The 23,257-nt window shown below is 42.7% G+C and overlaps 2 non-coding genes across 2 annotated transcripts; one reads left to right on the plus strand and one right to left on the minus strand.

The window, feature by feature from the left end:
- Nucleotides 1–2,409: 2,409 nt before the first annotated feature.
- On the minus strand, nt 2,410–2,484 carry Trnas-cga (transfer RNA serine (anticodon CGA)). Its single transcript has one exon. It is a non-coding gene; the product is annotated as a tRNA-Ser (tRNA).
- Nucleotides 2,485–3,104: 620 nt separating this feature from the next.
- On the plus strand, nt 3,105–3,179 carry Trnaw-cca (transfer RNA tryptophan (anticodon CCA)). The gene has a single exon. It is a non-coding gene; the product is annotated as a tRNA-Trp (tRNA).
- The last annotated feature ends 20,078 nt before the right edge of the window (nt 3,180–23,257 follow it).

Raw genomic sequence — 23,257 nt, forward strand, 5'->3', positions numbered from 1 at the left:
AGGCCCATCGCTAGGAGTGTTCGGTGCATTGTACGTGCAGACGCACTTGTACTCTGCCCAGAATTAGAGTCTGTTGCCAGTTCCGCCACAGTTCGCCGCCCTTCCTGTTTTACCAGACTGCCCAGCCTATGACGTCCGGCATCTGTAACGAGGTGTAGCTGCCCAACCCCACGAAGTCAGGAGCTTCTTCCACCTTGATTTCGCCACATGTTGAAGACACTCAACACAGCACTCCTCGAACACGCGACAAACGCTCGTGCCGAGCCTCCGGGCCATCACAATCTGTCCTCGGTCAAACTCAGACATATCGCGCGCTTTGCCTATTCTACACATGGACACCACGCTCACTGATACTACATGCACCGTGCGTGTGTCTGACCTTGCCTGGAGACGCTGCTATTGCCTGGACGGATTTATATCGATATCAGGTCGGTAGTCATAATGTTTGGCTGATGAGTTTATTTCAAAATCCCTAATGTATGTGTGGTGGTTGGTGTTCCTGAATGTTATATCAGGCATTTCAAATGCCCACCTTTCTTTTTTGAGCGCCGCTAGTCATTGCTTGTGATCATTTAGCATGTACTACTTGCACCCTCGAAGGGCGAGACAGGTAGACTTGTAGCGGACGTGCCTCCTCCGTGTTAACTTGCATTGTAGCGTAGTGATGTGTGGCAAGCTTGGGAGAGTCATATTTCACGGCGACAGGCATGGATGGTACGAGGATTATATCAGGTATGTGTGTTTTATCAACTGGGCGCATTTTATCAATTGTGTTTTTTAAATCAACATATGCATATGTGTGGAGTGCGAATAGTGATTTGACTTCATGTAATGTAACGTGGTACTTTCATTACAAGTCCCATAAGGTAAGTTCAGTCTTGCACTTCATGTAGTAGGAGAAATTAATTGTAGTCTCCATCCATCTCGGCGTAGCCCACACATCTGCGTCTACAGTAACTGCATAGTGAAACATGATATTATTTTCATCATTTTTCATGGTAACTGCGCATCGTGTGCGTGAGGTGGGATGTGGAAACCAGCCCACCATTTACCTACAAAGATGCGGAAAACCGCCTAAGATCCGAGAGTGGACCCTGGTCACCATGTTCAGAGTTCCCTCGCCGAAAAAGCTGCGTGTAAGTCGTGCAGTGGGGTCGCGTGCGTTGCTAACACAGGGAGCGTGTAGACTGCCGCACAGACAGGGTTTCGTGACATCACGCCATTAAGGAGATATAAAGAAGATTTTGACAGCTTGTTCGTTATGCTTACCTTTTGTGAAGAACTATATAACACCGCTATTTAATTTTTTAAAGACTGTCGATAAGGCCGTTGCTATTGGGAACCTCTCAGCAGCTTTTGTCATACATTGAAAGTACTTTCTGCACGTGCTGAATCAAGCCCACTATACAATGGCCGTGCGCAGTGCCAGGAATTGGCAATGCAGTGAGGCGTGTGTGGAACGAGCCCGCGTGTCCTTGTCCACGGAAGGCTGGCCCCCGCATTAGCGTTTGGCGCGCGACGCCAGCCTCCCACGCGCGGGCTCATTCATAAGTGAGCGCGGGCCGAGTAGAGCAGACGCGTGGGCGACGGGTGGAAGGGGGCCAGGAGGAGGGGGGGGGGGGGCGTAGGAACGCGTAAGCCGAGCCGCGCCCACGTGGCGCCCGCAGCCGCTGCTGCTCTGCCTGCGCCGACACCTGACTGCAATTACACCACAGCTTGTCCGCGTGCTGCAACACGAAATACCACTCCCTGACAAAAAGTGAAACAGAGAGAAGACATAGTCGGATGGAAACGTAATTTGGTACTCGCTCACGCCATCGGCGGGTATGTAAACAATTAGAAATTCAATCTTTGTGGAAGGTACATGCCAACCGTAGTGCATTAGTATTGTTCGTGTTCAATGTTGTTATCAGCCGTATCAGAGGCATTACTAGCGTCAGATGTAGGGTGATCGCTGCGAAGAACACGGAGGTGCCGCGTACTTGTATGAGGCAGCGTTGCCAGCACCTGACAGAGTTTGAAAGGGGTCTCTTTCTGAGTCTGCATTTGCCCGATTGACCGAATCACGCAATATCCAGACTCGTGGGACATTCGGATGTGACAGTGACCCGATGCATGGGCACTCGAGGGAAGGAATATGCGTCGTCAAGGTTCTGCTCGACCAAAACCCCTTCTTAATTCCTTCATATCTACGTCAACCATCCGAGAACAAGTAACGGACACCTTGCAACATTCTGTGTCATCCTCCACCATTGGTCACAGACTAGCAGTAGCTACACTAGGAAATTACCGTCCCAAGCGTACGCTGCAGTTAACACCACAACACAAACAAATCCGCTAATAGAATGAGATTTTCACTCTGCAGCGGAGTGTGCGCTGATATGAAACTTCCTGGCAGATTAAAACTGTGTGCCCGACCGAGACTCGAACTCGGGACCTTTGCCTTTCGGGGGCAAGTGCTCTACCAACTGAGCTACCGAAGCACGACTCACGCCTGGAACTCACAGATTGACTTCTGCCAGTAGAGCACTTGCCCGCGAAAGGCAAAGGTCCCGAGTTCGAGTCTCGGTCGGGCACACAGTTTTAATCTGCCAGGAAGTTTCATATCAGCGCACACTCCGCTGCAGGGTGAAAATCTCATTCTGGAAACATCCCCCAGGCTGTGGCTAAGCCATGTCTCCGCAATATCCTTTCTTTCAGGAGTGCTAGTTCTGCAAGGTTTGCAGGAGAGCTTCTGTAAAGTTTGGAAGGTAGGAAACGAGGTACTGGCAGAAGTAAAGCTGTGAGTTCCGGGCGTGAGTCGTGCTTCGGTAGCTCAGTTGGTAGAGCACTTGCCCGCGAAAGGCAAAGGTCCCGAGTTCGAGTCTCGGTCGGGCACACAGTTTTAATCTGCCAGGAAGTTTCATATCAGCGCACACTCCGCTGCAGAGTGAAAATCTCATTCTGGAAACATCCCCCAGGCTGTGGCTAAGCCATGTCTCCGCAATATCCTTTCTTTCAGGAGTGCTAGTTCTGCAAGGTTTGCAGGAGAGCTTCTGTAAAGTTTGGAAGGTAGGAGACGAGGTACTGGCAGAAGTAAAGCTGTGAGTTCCGGACGTGAGTCGTGCTTCGGTAGCTCAGTTGGTAGAGCACTTGCCCGCCAAAGGCAAAGGTCCCGAGTTCGAGTCTCGGTCGGGCACACAGTTTTAATCTGCCAGGAAGTTTCATATCAGCGCACACTCCGCTGCAGAGTGAAAATCTCATTCTGGAAACATCCCCCAGGCTGTGGCTAAGCCATGTCTCCGCAATATCCTTTCTTTCAGGAGTGCTAGTTCTGCAAGGTTTGCAGGAGAGCTTCTGTAAAGTTTGGAAGGTAGGAGACGAGGTACTGGCAGAAGTAAAGCTGTGAGTTCCGGGCGTGAGTCGTGCTTCGGCAGCTCAGTTGGTAGAGCACTTGCCCGCGAAAGGCAAAGGTCCCGAGTTCGAGTCTCGGTCGGGCACACAGTTTTAATCTGCCAGGAAGTTTCATATCAGCGCACACTCCGCTGCAGAGTGAAAATCTCATTCTGGAAACATCCCCCAGGCTGTGGCTAAGCCATGTCTCCGAAATATCCTTTCTTTCAGGAGTGCTAGTTCTGCAAGGTTCGCAGGAGAGCTTCTGTAAAGTTTGGAAGGTAGGAGACGAGGTACTGGCAGAAGTAAAGCTGTGAGTTCCGGGCGTGAGTCGTGCTTCGGTAGCTCGGTGGTAGAGCACTTGCCCGCGAAAGGCAAAGGTCCCGAGTTCGAGTCTCGGTCGGGCACACAGTTTTAATCTGCCAGGAAGTTTCAAATCCGCTAATTTTCGAATAAGAGATAAGTCACACAAATCTGAAGGCTGTTAATTCAACAAAATACTTAGGGATTACAATAACAATTAACCTAAATTGGAACGATCACATGGATAATGTTGTGGGTAGAGCAAATTAAGCCGATGCGGGGGCCGAGCGGTTCTAGGCGCTTCAGTCCGGAACCGCGGGACTGCTACGGTCGCAGATTCGAATCCTGCCTCTGGCATGGATGTGTGTGATGTCCTTAGGTTAGTTAGGTTTAAGTAGTTCTAAGTTCTAGGGGACTGATGACCTCAGATGTTAACTTTCATAGTGCTCAGAGCCATTTGGGAGAGTTGAGATGAGGAGTGGAGCTTTTCTTTGGCAGTGACATAACCTCAGAAGACTCTCGTGCCACACAGCCACTTTAGTGTTCCAACGGCAGTCTCTTTAGTAGATCTGTTGCTCCTTCTAAGTGTCCTGCCAATGTATCAGAGTCTTTAATTTGCGTAGATCGTATCTCTGGTTCGTTTTCCCTCTGGTTGCCGGACGGCGATCTTGTGCCGCGTCTTCAGTTTTGAAATGTTTGCGAGGCGAGCGAGTATGCAACGGACAGTCACCGGGGGGGGGGGGGGGGGGGGGGGGATGAGGAGGAAGGAAGTCGGTTGGGTGAAACGTGTGTTGTCACGCGCCGGTGGTCGGTGTCTTTACCAATTTTTTCTGAGGGAACCGTTACAACAGGAACGACTTTTAGCTTATTCCGGTGCTCTGAAAGGGCACCTCTTTCCTGTTGCCGGGTCATGTTGTGTGATCTACTTTGGCGGCGTTAGCGGGCTCTGTCTTCACTGCTAGCCTTACGTGATTGTTCCCAGACTTGTGAATTTGCGTTTTCCGGGAAGATTGGATCCACCTTTGTGTGGTCTGCATCGCTTATTGAAACTGTTTGAGTCTGCCCACCTCTGTGTTCGCTGAGCGTTCTATGTTGCCTTCCTGAAAAGTAGCGGGTGCGACGACTGCGGTGATAGTTTTTAAGTCCCATAGTGCTCAGAGCCATTTGAACCAAGTTTTTATTGTTTGGTTTTAATGGTGTTTCTCCTCGCTAGATGACGTCTAACATTTGTAGTGTCACTGTCAGTGCAAGGGTTGGGAATGTGACCTCGGTCGCAAGTGTTACTGGTACTGTCATGAACATTTACGATGCAATTTTAATTGAGTTTCATATTCTGGTCTGGCCAGATCTATTAGCATACCAGGTGCACGGCCGGAGAATTGAAATTTTCTGTATTGGCGCCGTTGGGTATTCTAAGGCTATTTTCTGTAACTGACTCTTGGAGTCTGACTGGATCTGCGGGCAGTCTTGCACTGGTATCTGACCGTTATATTATTAACAGAACCACGACTTACACACACAAGAGTAGTTCAAAATTGTTATTTAAAATCTACTTAAACTATGTTTGTAGCTTTGTTGTGTTAATATACTTATTCTTGGTTCTCGACAGTGTTTAAATTGTACTATTCTTGAAATTCTTAGTTTAATCTGATAATCGTCATTTGCCGGCTGTTCTTGCACTTTATTCTGGATTGCTTGTTCAGGTAGCTGTTTGCTTAAAGTGTTTTAGTGTACTAACTGACCTATTGGTATTTCCAGGCATCTTCTTGTCCCATGACGTGTATTTTACGAGCGCCCAGATGTTGCCTGATGGGTCAGCTACAGTTTCGGCAATCTATGCGTGCTGTTGGCTCTACCTGACCATGAGCGCACCGGCAGCATATTCTGGGTATCATTTAGGGTTCGCCGCTGCCGTTTCCCTGTATGAAGTAGTTCCAACGGAAGTGACTGCTGCTTCAGCTAAGTTTTTTCTTCTCTGATTCGCGTGGCCCTAAATCTTTCCAGGGTTTGAGTATTTTTGTCTTTTGGCTTGGATCCAGTTTGGTGCCGTGCTCTTCCTGTATCAATTTTTCCGTAGTCAGCCGAGCCATTTCCTGGCCCTTGTATCGCTTAAATTTGTCATCTCTCTCAATGACGGCGTTAAATTTTGATTTGTAGTTTAAAACAATCCTGTTAGCTTGGACATTTAAATTTGTTTAAACATTTTGTCTGTTACTAAATTTGTTCCAGTCGTTGTTAATTTGATCTTCAAAAATTTTGCTTTAAATTTGTCAGGTTTCTTAAAAGCCGGGTTAAATCTTGGATTTGCAATTTAATACCATTGCGTCAGCCTGATATCATTTTGTTGTCGTTGTTAAATTGGTTAAGCCATGATGCTCCTTTGAATTCAAAGCATTCCACTCCTGCTGAATTCTAAAGGATTATTTCATTGTGTTTTACTATTGTTGTTGCTTTAAAAATTCTTGAATAAATGTGAATCTCTTGGAAAATAGTGAATGATATCATGACCTACTATGGATTTCTGGAGCTCAGCCAGCTCGATCAGGGCAATGAGATCCTCTCTTACCTGTAACCAGACATTGTTCATGTATCATGATTGCGATCGGTGTAAAACACGTGTTACAACAATTTCTTTATTAAGTATGTCATTTACTAATGACAGAGCAGGAAAAAAGTGAAAGACATCAGATGAATTCGTAGTTGCGAATAATGACTATCATCGGCTGTAGAATGGAATGACAATGAAAATTTGTGCCGGACCGAGACTCTACACCGGATTTCCCGCTTATCGCGAGCGGCTGCCTTACCATTTGGCTATCCGTGCACGACTCACGGCCAGACCAAGACGTATGGTTGACGACATATGGAGGTTTGAGTCTGGGAATAGCTGTGATAGTTAGCAAACTACTGGCTGTATCGGCGACGAATCTGGAGAAGATATGAAACAGGGAGAGAATGAGGAAAGTGGGATAATTGTAGAAGACAGGTAATGAAGAAAAGAGGAGAAGGATTCACATATCTTGCAAGCCTCCCACTTTTCTTTGAATGAACTGAGAACTTGAAAATCTGTGACTTCAGTAACATGCCCAGAGAATGTACCACCCCTTTTTATACAGGGTGATTCAAAAAGAATACCACAACTTTAGGAATTTAAAACTCTGCAACGACAAAAGGCAGAGCTAAGCACTATCTGTCGGAGAATTAAGGGAGCTATAAAGTTTCATTTAGTTGTAAATTTGTTCGCTTGAGGCGCTGTTGACTAGGCGTCAGCGTCAGTTTATGCTAAGATGGCGACCGCTCAACAGAAAGCTTTTTGTGTTATTGAGTACGGCAGAAGTGAATCGACGACAGTTGTTCAGCGTGCATTTCGAACGAAGTATGGTGTTAAACCTCCTGATAGGTGGTGTATTAAACGTTGGTATAAACAGTTTACTGAGAATGGGTGTTTGTGCAAAAGGAAAAATTCTGGACGGCCGAGAACGAGTGATGAAAATGTAGCACGCATCCAGCAAGCATTTGTTCGCAGCCCAGGAAAATCGACTCGCAGAGCTAGCAGAGAGCTGCAAATTCCACAATCAACTGTATGGAGAGTCCTACGAAAAAGGTTAGTTATGAAACCTTATCGTCTGAAATTGGTTCAAGCACTGTCTGCAGCTGATAAGATTAAAAGAACCGATTTCTGTGATCTTATCCTTGCTCAAATGGAAACAGATGAATCTTTCGTTTCAAAGATTGTGTTTAGTGATGGAGCAACTTTCCACACTAACGGGAAAGTCAACCGTCACAATGTCTGTATATGGGGCACTGAGAATCCGCGGGAAACAACTCAGTATGAACGTGACTCGCCTAAGGTGAACGTTTTCTGTGCCATTTCAGCCAATAAAGTTTTTGGTCCCTTTTTCTTCGAAGGTGCTACTGTAACTGGACTACAGTATCTGGAGATGTTAGAGAATTGGCTGTTCCCTCAGCTCGAACAAGAAGCACAACAATTCATATTTCAGCAGGGTGGAGCGCCACCACATTGGCACTCATCTGTCCGTAACTACCTGAACGTCAACTACCCGAGGCGATGGATCGGCCGCCAGGCAGCCCGTGACAGAGCACTTCATCACTGGCCTCCAAGAAGCCCTGATCTTACCCCCTGCGATTTTTTCTTATGGGGGTATGTTAAGGATATGGTGTTTCGGCCACCTCTCCCAGCCACCATTGATGATTTCAAACGAGAAATGACAGCAGCTATCCAAACTGTTACGCCTGATATGCTACAGAGAGTGTGGAACGAGTTGGAATATCGGGTTGATATTGCTCGAGTGTCTGGAGGGGGCCATATTGAACATCTCTGAACTTGTTTTTGAGTGAAAAAAAAACGTTTTTAAATACTCTTTGTAATGATGTATAACAGAAGGTTATATTATGTTTCTTTCATTAAATACACATTTTTAAAATTGTGGTATTCTTTTTGAATCACCCTGTATAATATTTTAAACAAAACAAAAAAATGTTAACACCATCTGATCACTGTTGTACAAACGTATTCAAGAGTAGGAAAATGCTTACATTGCGCAACGAAAAGAAATGCTGATATGACTGAATATTTGACTGAATTTAAGACCACGATTACTTCTCGACGTTTAGTGACCTGATTTAGTCAACGTACAGGTGATCTTCCCTAAAGGCTGACCTCTTGCAGTGAGGTTGTGAAAGTCACAAAGAACGCAGAAGAACTTGAAATGTAACAGTTACGTCGAACGTAATCTGGGAAACTGGACACAGTCTCGAAGTCTCAACAGCTCTGCTTGCCTACTTATGTCGAGAGCTGTAAGGACATGCGAAGAATTGAAAAAGTTTGTCTTGAATACGGTTTTGAAAAAGCTTCTGCTGATTGCAGTTTTCCTTCTCAATGAGTAATATCCCTGCTGAAGGCAGAATTCTCTGAAAAATTTGTACTCGAATTAAGTACAGACACGAAAATAATAATAATAATAAGAAGAAGAAGAAGAAAACACATGTTCATTTGAAATTTAGTGTGGACTTCTTGTATGCTGAGGAACGAAAATAAATCGTAGATGTTTTAGTGTAACTGGTGATTATTGTTATGTTTGATCAAGGGACAACCAAGTTTTCGTATTATATAATAGGAATCAAACGTGGCCAAGGAAAATAGCTTCGGCCAGAAAATGATTATTAAAACCCAGTTAAAAAATTACAAATAAAAGATTACACTTGTCTTGTAGTGGCCCACGATGTGTAAAAGTCGGTAGTACATGAAAAACTTAAGAAAAGGAAATTTCCGTACAGATTAGTAACACCTTATCACATTTGGACTAGTGAGAATGTGAAGATGAACAGGTTAAACACCAATAATGCCTCGTGAGCATGGAATACGAAGTACTTCTTTCAGTAAAGGAATTTAAGTCTGAACACTGGTAACGGTACATTCAAAGACTTGAACACGCTGTAAAGAAATTTTACACCAAGCTGCAAATGCATGCCTCCGCCTCATCGTAAGTCTCCTGCGTACAGTGTTCCATAGGCGGTAATCAGCGATGGAGTGAAGTAAAAACTGGAGTCGTCACACCTCCTTTTTATCGAGGAATATTTGATTGCGCTGATCATATTACAACGTATGTTTCTCCACCGATAAAAGAGGAGACACGGGACAGCCAGAAAAAATCAAACGTTTTTGACAAAATAATCAGCAAGGGATAATTTGCATTTCGCATAAGGTTTCAACAAAGTGCTATTGACTCATATCACAAAGAAATAAGAATGGCACTTGTCAACATTTCTCTGTTATTTTGAAGTTGAACGAGTCGCTTCTAGGAAAAAGCATTTAAGGCGACGAGCTCTGATTTCCTTCGCAAAAGCTCTCTCAGAGCGAGTTTCGTAGCCGCTGGGGTGTGTGCGAGTAACTGACGTTTATCACCAACCTTCGTGCGAACGTTGCCCAGAGACCCTATCGGACCGGAGGCACGCACAATGCCACTTCGAGGTCAAGGCACCTTTACCGCAGAAAAAGTCGATCATCGTCCCTCCAGGGTTTTTTTACTTCTATGTCGCTTGGTTTAGTGTCCAACGATTGATAAATTTATCTCTGCCGTAAAATCAGTTTCTGTAGTATATCCAAGTAATCAATAATGACTGTCTCTATTTTTGTCTTCCTTTCCAATTTTTCTGCCCGCCTTAAGCTGTGGGGTGTTCGGCAGGGCTAGACACTGGAGAACTGGCCACAGGCGAACATGCTAAGGTCTCTGTTTCACTAATCCTGTTCATATGTCACTCGGAAGAACAGTGTATGTCCTACTGGCGAGGTTGTCAGGTATTACGGCAGGTCGCTCACTTCGCCGAGCGGTTTGGTAATTGTCCTGCGTGGCTCGTATCTATTGCAGCTGCTCAGAAATACAGTGTCACGAACAAACGGTATTATATTTATCAAACCGTGATGAGATTTTTTACAGTGTAGTCTTGTATTTCTGCTGTTGTGAGTAAAAGAAAGGGAAAGGATGAATCCTGACGCCGGCAGATGGACTGCTCCAATAGGGAAGATTAGATTAGATTAGATTTACTTTCATTCCAATTGATCCGTAGTGAGGAGGTCCTCCAGGATGTGGAACATGTCAGAAAAACAACAATACATGACAAATATTTAAACTAAAACAAATAAGCTAATGTACCATTCCACAGGTCCCAAGTGGAAAGATCGTCATTTTTTAATGAACACTAAGAGTCATTTTACAAATACTATTGCACTGAATTTAAAATAAAAAAGTTTTATATTTATTTATAAGGTAAGAAACATGTAATACAACTACTGTAATACTTATTTACAATGAACACATTACTGCACTGAAATGGTGCAGAAGTTAGATTATACTTACACACACACACACACACACACACACACACACAAATTTTCAGTGAACACATTACTGCACTGAAATTGTGCAGAAGTTATGTTGTACTTATATACAAATCAGTTGGTTTTCCTCAGAAATTCATCAATGGAGTAGAAGGAGTTGGCCACCAATAAATCCTTTAGGCTTCTCTTAAACTGAATTTCATTGGTTGTTAAGCTTTTTATGGCTGCTGGCAAGTTATTGAAAATGTGTGTTCCTGAATAATGCACACCTTTTTGTACAAGACTAAGTGACTTTAAATCCTTGTGAAGATTATTCTTATTTCTAGTATTGATTCCATGAATTGAGCTGTTGGTTTGAAAAAGTGATATATTTTTAATGACAAATTTCATTAAGGAATAAATATATTGGGAAGCTGTAGTTAGTATCCCTAGTTCCCTAAACAGGCTTCTGCAGGATGTTCTTGAGTTCACACCACATATAATTCTTACTGCACGTTTTTGTGCCCGGAAAACTTTAGCTTGGCTTGATGAATTGCCCCAGAAAATAATCCCATATGACATTATGGAATGAAAGTAAGCATAGTATGCCAGCTTTTTCATTTTTATATCCCCTATGTCTGACAAAATTCGCATTGCAAACAGAGATTTGTTAAGACGCTTCAGCAGTTCTGTGGTGTGCTCCTCCCAGTTGAATTTATTATCAAGCTGTAATCCCAAGAATTTAACACCGTCCACTTCTTCTATCTTCTTGTCATCATATGTTAGACATATACTCTTGGGACACCCCTTACAAGTTCTGAACTGCATGTAGTGTGTTTTTTCAAAGTTTAGTGACAAAGAATTGGCTAGGAACCAGTGATTAATGTCTACAAATATTTTATTGGCTGATCTTTCTAAGACTACACTTGATTTGCTATTTATTGCAATGTTTGTATCATCAGCAAACAAAACAAACTTGGCATCTGGTAATGTTACTGATGAAAGGTCATTGATATACACAAGAAAAAGTAAGGGCCCCAAAATGGAACCTTGTGGGACCCCACATGTAATTAGTTCCCAGTTGGATGATGCCTGATAGCTTGATACATGTCTCTTTCCTAATAACACCCTTTGTTTCCTGCCAGAGATATAAGATTTGAACCATTTTGCAGCATTTCCTGTTACACTATAATATTCTAGTTTACTTAAAAGGATATTGTGATTTACACAGTCAAATGCCTTTGACAGATCACAAAATATACCAGTTGCCTGCAATTTTTTGTCTAATGAATTAAGTACATTTTCACTGTAAGTGTAGATAGCCTTCTCAATATCAGAACCTTTTAGAAATCCAAACTGTGACTTTGACAGTATGTTATTTGAGATAAGATGGTTATAAAGACGACTGTACATTACTTTTTCGAAAATTTTTGAGAATGCTGGCAACAGTGAAATTGGACGGAAATTTGATGCTATTTCTTTATCTCCCTTCTTAAACAGTGGCTTAACTTCAGCATATTTCAGCCATTCGGGAAATATTCCACTGATAAACGACTGGTTACACAGATAGCTTAATATGTTACTTAGCTCAGAATCACATTCTTTAATTAACTTTGTTGATATTTCATCATACCCACTAGATGTTTTTGATTTTAAAGATTTTATGATGGACATTATTTCTGTTGGGGTAGTGAGGGTCAAATTCATATTATGGAAGTTACTTGAAATGTCTGGTCTAAGGTAATCCATAGCAGCATCTACCGAACCTGACAACCCCATCTTTTCAGTAACAGTTATAAAATGTTTGTTAAAAAGTTCTGCAACACTATACACATCTGTCACCAATGCATCATTTACTCTTAATGCTATTTGTTCCTCTTCATGTCTGGTTCTACCGGTCTCCTCCTTCACTATATCCCATATTGTCTTTATTTTGTTATCTGATATTACTATCTTTTCCTTGTAATATATTTGCTTTGACATCCGTATTACAGTCTTTAATATTTTGCAGTATTTCTTATAATGTGCTATAGCATCAACATTGGAAATGTTTCGGATTGACAGATACAGGACAAGGATGAAGAAGGAAATCGCGAATAGCCTTTTTTAAAGTAAAAAAAAGTGTGGGCGTACAGTACGGCGGGCAGGTCCCGCGGATAGCCTCGGCCATCTTATTATAAAACTTCCGTTGCTTCACGCTAATGGCACGTTTTCTCCGCGAACTGTTAAACGTGGATAATGGTAATGGATGTGTGTACACCTTTCCGAAAATTCCTGGCGTTAAGCAATATCAGCAAAGCAGCGACGGTGGCAGCTTGAATTAACAACTGTGAACAACAGATGCGCATTCGACCAGTCACTTGTGAGCTTGCAGTGCTAAAATAGAGGACGTGCGGGCAGGGTGTGTCAAAGTTGTTGTGTCGCAAATCCCTACGGAGTAAAGCCCCTAAATCAAGTGTTCAAGACATTCTCGAGATTGTTTTGAAGAAGAGAAAAGTGTGTGCGAAGTTTGTCCCGTACACCTTGGCTCCCGAGCGAAAACGATGTCTCGGAGACACCTTCTGCGACCTGATTCTAATACAGGGTGTTACAAAAAGGTACGGCCAAACTTTCAGGAAACATTCCTCACACACAAAGAAAGAAAATGTGTTATGTGGACATGTGTCCGCAAACGCTTACTTTCCATGCTAGAGCTCGTTTTATTACTTCTCTTCAAATCACATTAATCATGGAATGGAAACACACAGCAACAGAACGTACCAGCGTGACTTCAAACACTTTGTTACAGGAACTGTTCAAAATGTCCTCCGTTAGCGAGGATACATGCATCCACCCTCCGTCGCATGGAATCCCTGATGCGCTGATGCAGCCCTGGAGAATGGCGTATTGTATCACAGCCGTCCACAATACGAGCACGAAGAGTCTCTACATTTGGTACCGGGGTTGCGTAGACAAGAGCTTCCAAATGCCCCCATAAATGAAAGTCAAGAAGGTTGAGGTCAGGAGAGCGTGGAGGCCATGTAATTGGTCCGCCTCTACCAATCCATCGGTCACCGAATCTGTTGTTGAGAAGTGTACGAACACTTCGACTGAAATGTGCAGGTGCTCCATCGTGCATGAACCACTGTTGTGTCGTACTTGTAAAGGCACATGTTCTAGCAGCACAGGTAGAGTATCCCGTATGAAATCGTGATAACGGGCTCCATTGAGCGTAGGTGGACGACGAAACTAAAATGAGCTCTGACATGGAAATTAAGCGTTTCCGGACACATGTCCACATAACATCTTTTCTTTATTTGTGTGTGTGGAATGTTTCCTGAAAGTTTGGCCGTACCTTTTTGTAACACCCTGTATAAGACGCACAAAACGCGAACAGTTCTTCTCTGGAAAAAATCGTGACGAGTAACAAAAATTGCTATTGTGAATACGAACCTACCACAAAACGATAAAGTGCAAAAAATCAAATGGAAGGTCAATGCTTTGACGGTATAGCCGTCATTCAAGCCAATATGATGCGCGAGTTGAACAGCATCCCAAAAAAAATCTATTCTAACGGATTCACATGGATGTATGAACCTTCTGTGCGTTGTACTCAAGTGAGGGCATACCATGTAGAACACCTAAAGCACTAAAGCCTCTGTCTTAAAATTACTCTGATTTTTATTGATTCAATATCGAAACTTTTCGGACCGTCGGCGTATAATGCAGTGTCATGTTTAATTTGTATGACGAGAGAAAGGAGAGGGTGGAACGAGGTACCAGTACATAGCGTATTCCTCTCGAATAGACCAAGTGGGCCACCTGGTTTAGCATCCCCATCCGTCAGAGAGAGCATCATCAACAGCGTCACACGTCCGCACTGCACGGGACATTGCGGTGTATTATAATCCAGGACATCAGCGCAAAGTCTGATCATCAGGAACATCATGCCACCAGCTCTCCCCACTTGACTACCAAAGTGGACGGGAAAAGTTCCATCTGCAACCAGGAATCAAACCAACTACTCCTAATCAGGCGTAACCCTACTCTCCATTGTTGCCAGATGTATCCAAGATGGCGGCGATGACGTCATCCAAGATGGCGGCCTGTAGACTTGCCTACAGTGCATGGCGGATTTTTGGCGGGAAGACAGGTCAATTGGGCTACCTCCACTAACCAAATCCCACGCCCCTCCCCCAGAAAATGGCGGGAAATTCAAATTCCATCAGGGCAATGCAACAAACGTCTACTAACCTAAGAAAATGGCAGGAAAATAGATCACTTGGGCTACCTCCACTAACCTAAGTCATCCGTTCGCTACCTCCTCCTAGGGATTGGAGGGGAATTTCAATTTTGGTGGTAAAATGGCTCTGAGCATATGGGTCTTCTGAGATCATCTGTCCCCTAGAACTTAGAACTACTTAAACCTAACTGACCTAAGGACATCACACACATCCATGCCCGAGGCAGGATTCGTCCTGCGACCGTTGTGGTCGCGCAGTTCCAGACCGTAGCGCCTAGAACCGCTCGGCCATCTCGGCCGGCTTGGTGGTATACAAAGTCCACTTGGGCTATCTCTACTAACCTAAGAAAATGGCGGGAAAAAATGGCACTCCGACTACCTCCACTAACCTAAGTCACCTGACTGTCACCTCTTCCTAGGAATTGGTGGAAAGTTTGAATTTTGGAGGGAAGATAGGTCAATTCAGCTATCTTTATTAACCTAAGAAAATGGCACGGTGGAAACGGCAGTTGGGCTACCTCCACTAACCTAAGTCATCCGACTGCCACCTCATCCTAGTAAATGGCGGAAAGAGGACTCGCCCTGTGCTGTACATAAGTCTTTATTTTGCATGCACTATTGATTTCAACAATTAGAGGCAGTACCATGATCAAGTTTAGTCGCCATGGGGTCCAGACTCTGACTCACCTAGTACACAGTACAGACACAAGAGGGCGCTGTCGTCCATTCTGTGACATAATCCAAGATGGCTGTCACGAGGGGAAAATGACTGAGCCTGAGTTGGGCTGCTGGAGAGAGAAAGGAATGCATTTGTATTGGAACAATTTATTTAGGCATGGATTTTAGATAGTATATTTATCACACTGATACAAAACACATGCTCTGGCATGCTTGGGGTCACGTCACACAGCCCACAGACCTGTAAACTACTCGTAAATTACCGAAATAACGCTCTGCAGACAGGCAAAAAACTCCAAAATTACCGAAATAATTTCAGTACACGGCTCACAGACATGCAAACTCCTCCTAAATAATGCAGTACACTGATGTGCAGACATTAAATCAACTCATAAACTGTCCAAATAACGCATAGCACAACCTACAGACCTGCGCACAAAACAAAGCAAAAGATGCATAAACATTCGCAGGCACTGCCCTGTTGCCCTCCGTCCACTGTACCACACAGGAGGCTTCTGCACACGCTCCCAGAAGTTGGGATGCAACGTCAGCTGCCAAGCCATGCACTGATGCCCATTTGGGTCCCTCAAGCATGAGATGGTGGCATCCCTTTCATACTTGACACCTGAGAAATTCCACTCAAAACTCGTGATCACCTAGGCACTGTTGCTCGCATGACCAGATGGAAGTGAAGACCTATTTGCAGAGTGCACATGCTATAAGGGTGGGTGTGCATTGATGCCGCCACAAGCTGCCACCAGATGCAAGCCAGCGTGAGCCATCGCTCTCACGCCACTGCTGCGTACAGTGAGCAGGTGAAAGTTGGGTCAGTCCCGTGCATGGCATATAGTTGATCTGTAACCCAACATCGCTCTGGATATAACACATAGTGGATTCACACTCAAATGTAAGCTCGGGGCTACTGTGGGTCCTGGGAGCCTCCTGCGACACATGGATATATACAGACATACAGAAAACAGAGCAAACGCTCTTCAAATATGGAGGTGACTGGATACAATCGAGTACAGTGCTATACTACACCTCCTGATCAGTGCATCAGGTGTTGGCAGATCTACTATATTTACAAGAAATTATAGAACATAGAACGAGAGGTTATGTTATGATCCCGTGGATGGAACTGACATAAAAAATCGATAGAACTGCGAAAAATGATGGGGGGATAGGTATAAATTGACCAAATATACACCAAAGTATGGGGAAATTGAGGAAGTACTTGCCTATCTTCCGGTTGGCGCAGAGCAGTTTGTACTTGGGAACAAGTATGCGGCACCAAGAGGAACCCGAGAAAACGTCGACATGGAAGCGAAGGGAATCAGGGAAGCAGTCAATTTTTTTCCATCGAGGCAGCATTATACTGTATGACTATTGAGCTACCAGTGATACACGCCAGCTGACTACTGTATTTGATGCTTTTCAGGAAGACAGAGAACCATCTGCCTCTAAACTTAAACGCATCTACATTAAAGGATAACAGAGAGTGGACGGGGCGATCGATTGATATGGATCTGTAATGGGGTACGATTTAATGGTAGACTGATCATGCATTCTATAGAGCGAGAAGTTGATGTAGGTCAATTTTTCCACTGTTCTATCAGGATGCATCAGTCGCGTGACATAGCCTGCTTTCGACTCATATACAGCCACATGTTCTATATGCGATTTAAAGCACTGTCTACTTGTGATCGTTAACGGTAAACCTGTCGGTCATCAGAGGACTTCCTCTTCATGTGTGATGAAACGTGACACATTCCTCTAAACAAACTATGATTTATGCGATGTACTACATCTCCATGTCACATGTTAAGTATAAAATCGATAGTTCAGTTTCATAACTAAGTAGGTATTTGTGAGAAACTGCAATTCCCTGTGTATACATCTGCTTGGCAGATATGCTGTTTACGGAGTTAGTGTCGGAATGAATTGTAATTATTACACGTCGGAGGTCCGGCCCCGGTAGCTGAGTGGTCAGCGTGACGGAATGTCAATCCTAAGGTACTGGGTTCGATTACCGGCTGGGTCGGTGATTTTCTCCGCTCAGGGACTGGGTGTTGTGTTGTCCTAATCATCATCATTTCATCCCCATCGACGCGCAGTCGCCGAAGTGGCGTCAACTCGAAAGACCTGCACCAGGCGAACGGTCTACCCGACGGGAGGCCCTAACCACAGGACATTTCATTTCATTTCATGTCGGAGGGCGCTGCTATGCATTTATCTGTTTCCTTGTAAGAGGCATTCCCCAGTTCTAACCATAATTTTATATAGGGCTGATGCAGGCATTATATAAATTCCGAAGCGTGATTGGATGTGAACAATGGACGCTATACGTCACTGGAAAGCTATATTGTGTGCGTATCACACGGAACCAATGTTTCAAAGAAGTAGTTTTTTCATTTTACGGTTCGATAACGTAGTTTATCATAGAGAAACTGGCAAGAAGGATGTATGTCATGTGCTTTAAATATATTTCTTACATTGGAATGTTAACAGTGTTTCATTCCATATGTCTGATAGGTCGGAAATGCGAGCGATCTAATATTATAGCCCGTTTTAAGTGCGGAACGTTGTAGCCTTAGGAGTGCAGGTGTTTATGTTCTCTCTTACCAATACCTTCAGTTACTGATCCTAGACTTTGGAATAATGCTTTAAAATTGATAGATTGTTTGATTTACATAAAAATGCTTCGAACTCCATCCATCTGGAACTCCATCACACATAAAAATCACCCATTTCTTGTTCTTCTTCACTGTCTGCTATTACATCACAATACTTTCAAATCTCTTACTATACGTCGATAACGAGTGCTAACCTCCTCGACATGGGCGCATCTCAAGAAATATTCTTGTGGAATGTAGTGGTCTACTTCTGGTAGATTGCGGATTAAATCGGTAATGGTGCTGCAGAGCGGGAGCCATCAGCTATTCCGTCACTGTGACAGATGAGTTTAAATGTAGAGGTCATCAATCACTTTCGGACAGCAGTTTGGAAACTCTCCACAACGCCTCCAAACTTTTCCAGTTTCCTGATGTTGTAATTGTCTTTTATTTAAAATCATCCAGTGTGTGTGGCATGTATGGTAGGCGTAGTAACAACATGATTTACACTGTGTGATGTCTAGTGTTCTGTGAGAGGCAATGGATCAGAACGTGTTAATGTCAGTTCAGAACCTGACACTTACCTTCAAGTATTGGTGGAAAAACAAAATGTATGGCAGTGTACAAAGCGTGTTGCAGCAGAAATTAACAATGTTTCAAACAACGACACAGGGTCACAGGAAGCGTCTCTTGCGACATCAGTACAGTCTGTGGGATACGGTCATCCTCCTACAGTACAGGTGATGGAACTTTAAACTGGTCTGTGCAGCAGGAAAAAACCTGTATGTTTAATAGGATCGTCACATGTGCTCGATGCCGGCACCGACGTGGTATTTGTTTTCGATATATGGGAGTAGAGAGATGTGGTAAAAATCTTATTGAGTCTTCTATTGGATGAACTTAGTGGAGCTTTTGTAGTTCATAATTTTTCTCGGGTGGGTGGAATAGAATAACCATGATAGAATGTTGGGGTGATAGACGTGTCTGGGCCCTGAGGGACGTGGATCTATAGTACGTGCTTGTAGTTTGGAGAAGATCCACAATGCAGTAGCAAAATACACGTCCTTCCTCCAGTTCCCATACTGTCTTTTATTTTACCTCGTGTTGCAGAAGCAGGCTTTTTCCGTTGAATAGTCAAACCATAGTTCTGTCACGGTAACTCAGCCTTGCCTGTTTCTACACGGGTTGCAGGAGGCAGTAGATATAGTTTCCTCCAACCCCTACTCAGTTCCGACTTACATTGGAACGATCAAGAGTGCAAAGCTGCAGGGATGGTAGCGTAGAGTCTGAGGGGCCAGTTGCAGGATGCATAGGGGCTACCCAAAACGAGGCGGGAATTTTACTGTAGCAGATACTGAAACGTCCCCTTTAAACAATTATACATGACTGTGCTTAACCTGACACACAATAATTTTGTTAGCGCAACGCAATCTGACTTTCAAAATTCCTTACAAAAGAATGGCCCTGACTAACATTAAACTATACCTTTCACAAATCACTTACCTCACAAAAATCTTCGCTGCTCAAGCTATTGCAATACAGCGAGCGCCACTACTGCCAGCTAAATAAAAGATTCAAACTATGGAAGGCACTAACTACTGATAGGGATAGTTAGCAAATGAAAGATATTAATAGAGAACAAACAATGTATTTACCTTGATATCATCATATATACTCGTAAATATAGCAGTTCATGACAAATTACAAAACTCCGCCATCTCTCTCCCCACATCCACCACTGCTGGCGGCTCACCTCCAACTGCGCAACGCTACGCGCTGTTCACATCCAGCTGCCGCTGCCCAACACTACAATGGCGAGTATTACAACAATGCAAAGCAGCCACAGACTGCACACAGCACAGCCAGTGATTTTCATATAGAGGTGGCGTTACCAATAAAAAACCTAAACAGCCTACTTACATAGCCCCCATGCTCCCCACAAAAATTTTTTACAAATGGGATTGGGCAGTGGCCAATACAGATTTGAAAATTTTTTTTTCATAATTACAATAACAAAGAAATCAAATGCACACACTTATTGATACAATGTTGGTCAAAAGCTAAAAATTTCTCACAGTCCATAAAAACAGTCCTCAACATTCGTCACAGTAAAATTGCAGTGTTTTTCTCAAAGTCTGAGCAGTAAAAGAAAATGCACACAGAAGTAGTGGATTTCCATGCTGTCTTGAAGAAGTAGTGTTGTCCTTCCAATGCAAAGACAGTGCTGACTCTTGACATGCAGACAGGTAATGCGCCACAACAGAGCAAACCCACAGCAGAGTCAGTCGAAGTTTTGAAGAATATTGGTAGGTAGGTCATCACAGAGCAGACCCACTGTAGTCCTGGTAGAAATTACGGTACTGGTGGGCCACCAGAGGTGCAGACCCACTGCAGTCCTTGTAGCAATTGGTGGGCCATCAAAGATGCAGACCCACTGTAGTCCCGGTAGAGACAGCCAGCAGCCATCTGTTGCAAATGTGCAGGTGCACAATCACCATCGAAGAGTCTTGCGGAGAATATAGCAAGTCCATAAACCATCACTTGTGCACTCACAAAGTTTCTGGAATTGTCCTTAGAACCAGCAATGCTGTTATCCAGTCCGTTGCTGAATTAGTAACACACGTGCAAACACTAACAGTCCCAACTTCTCACATATTGTCCATATACTATGACCAACAGAAACGTGTGCACTGAAATGTAACTAACAAGTTAATAATATCATGAACTGGTGACAATTACAAGTTTATAACATAAGAATACAATAACAAAGGTACAAAATACATCATTAAAAACATAACAATACAGATAACATTTGTAGTACAGGCTTTACAGAAGAATTGAACTACCATATACATCAGTGGAATTATGACATGAGTACATATATAAAAGATCACAATAACTTTTGAAACATCAACTTCACACATGAGCATTAAACAGAACAGAATTAATAATGTCTAACATCTTTACAAAGTAAATAACATATTATTAATGCCAATTATATTCGAGGATAACAGTATTCCTCATCATAGTGAATGTAGCTTAATATTAAAAGAAGAAAAAACTCTATGAAACTACACAGAGACAGGAAGAAAACAAATACACAAGGGTACACAAACACATAGTGGGATAACACCAATAGGAAAGGACAGGGTTCGTTTTCAGTGTAACATTTGGTACTGCAGTCCAACCCAAAACTTCATATATCTTTCCTCGTATTTCATCCTTTGTTTCCACCAAAAAATTCTATCTAAGCATGCTTTCTGTATTTATATGTTCACACATTTCGTACCTCAACATTTATTTCCAAGAAAACCCTACCTAAACCTGTTTTCTGTACTTTTCTTTTTGTATAACTTCTCAATGCATTTCTTCAAATCATCGCAACTCATTCTCTTAGAGGCTACCCCCTCTTAAGCTAACTTAAATCTACTGAGCTCAGATATATATACCAAGGGACGAGGCAATGCAGCATCACATAAAACAATTAATATAAACAGCAATGAAAAAAAAACACGCAGATTTGCAAAGCAAGCAGCATTAAGAGATTAGCAAAGCAATTGTAATATTACAACTAATCTAAGGCAATGTGCATCAAACAATAATAATAAATCATTAGTAAAACTGGCTTAACAGAATAATACAAAGTCAAATTCAATAACACTATGCCTGGCAAACAGCAGTAACTTATACCTAAACATGACATAGCTCAAGCAGAAAAAATATTACAGTAAAAACAACAATGCAGATAAGGGAAATGTATATTCACATCTTAATATCTATGTAATTAAAGTGGTGCATCACAACAACTTATTGTAAAAGAAATATTACTATGTACTTGAAAAGAAAATTACGTGTTACTGTTACTAGTCCCTTCTTATTGTTCTTTCCTTTCCAAGTGCTCCTTTTTTGAAGAATGTGGATCACAAAATAATTATTTAATAGATCTGTTGACAGAAAGTGTTCACATTAGCAAATGCATTTCATTTTATAAAAGCAAATGCTGCAACACAGCTGGAAACCAGATCTCAAATGAAATAAGCAATTACGCAAACCAAAGCATAAAAACATCATTCAATAGTCATGTGGCATTTCGTAACTCAGTAGCTCTCAACTCTCGTAGAAAGACACTTGTCATAATCAGGTGTGCAGATGTACGAATATTTCCCATCAATTCATAAGCATTTCAGTAATTAGCACAAAGTACGAGTAACCATATGTTTTCAGGTAATGAGCGTGTAATATTTGCGATGCTTTCTACAAAGGAACGTCAATAGCCAGGATAATGGCCTCCCATTTTTTTCTACCTGTACCGCTGAAAGGCTAATGGCTTTTTTTTTTTTTTTTTTTTTTTCGGGCGGCTGTCGCCCAGGTGGGTGCCTGCGACGCATTACGTGCAGGTGGTCACTTAACTTTCTTACGGAAAAATTTACGACAGCAGTTTCCGCTACAGTGACAGTCTCACATAAAAATATTTCACAGGTCAAGAATTAGCATTGCAAATCTGTAGAAACAAAATCCTATGAATATAACAGTGTCCAAAAAAATTTTCAGTGGCATTGTGATACATTCACACATGATTCACACATGTACACACATTTCATAATTCTAAAGTATGATTCTTGGTTTCCAACATCCTTTTCCATAAGTCAGAGTCCCTAATCACTATTCATTACTCCTTACCTTATTACACATATACGTATCCATCGACACTCGTCAATATTTCGTCATTATAAATATGAAGCATAATCAAATAACTCATATAGCCTCAGCCTATTAATCATAAACATACCTCAGCAGCATAATACACATCGTCGTCGTAAAAATAACATCATAACACCTCAGTCAAATCTCAAAATCGTCGTAGCTTCCTCCAATAATTTCAAAACCTAAAAAAAATTCTCTGCTCATTTCAATAGTGTCATCTACCTCAAACGTACTTTAAAATCATGCTCCCTTACCAAATATATCATTCAAAGCTCTCATAGTATCACAATGGTTCCGAAAAAAATATGAAGAGTTCACACAGTACAGACAAAATACAATTTCGTAAGTGTGAAGTTATCCAACGGTGTAATTACATAAACATGTGTCACTGACGTAGTAAAAACGTTTGTCTGTCTCAGTTAAATGATCAGATAGCTGTGTAATTATGTGTTGGAGAAATATGGTACCGATGTGTAAAGTTGTATAAGCAAATACCATATTAGCTAGGGTTCCTTGTGGTTGCCACAC

This window comes from Schistocerca serialis, chromosome 1 (genome assembly GCF_023864345.2).
Source record: "Schistocerca serialis cubense isolate TAMUIC-IGC-003099 chromosome 1, iqSchSeri2.2, whole genome shotgun sequence".
Classification (NCBI taxonomy): Eukaryota; Metazoa; Arthropoda; class Insecta; order Orthoptera; family Acrididae; genus Schistocerca; species Schistocerca serialis.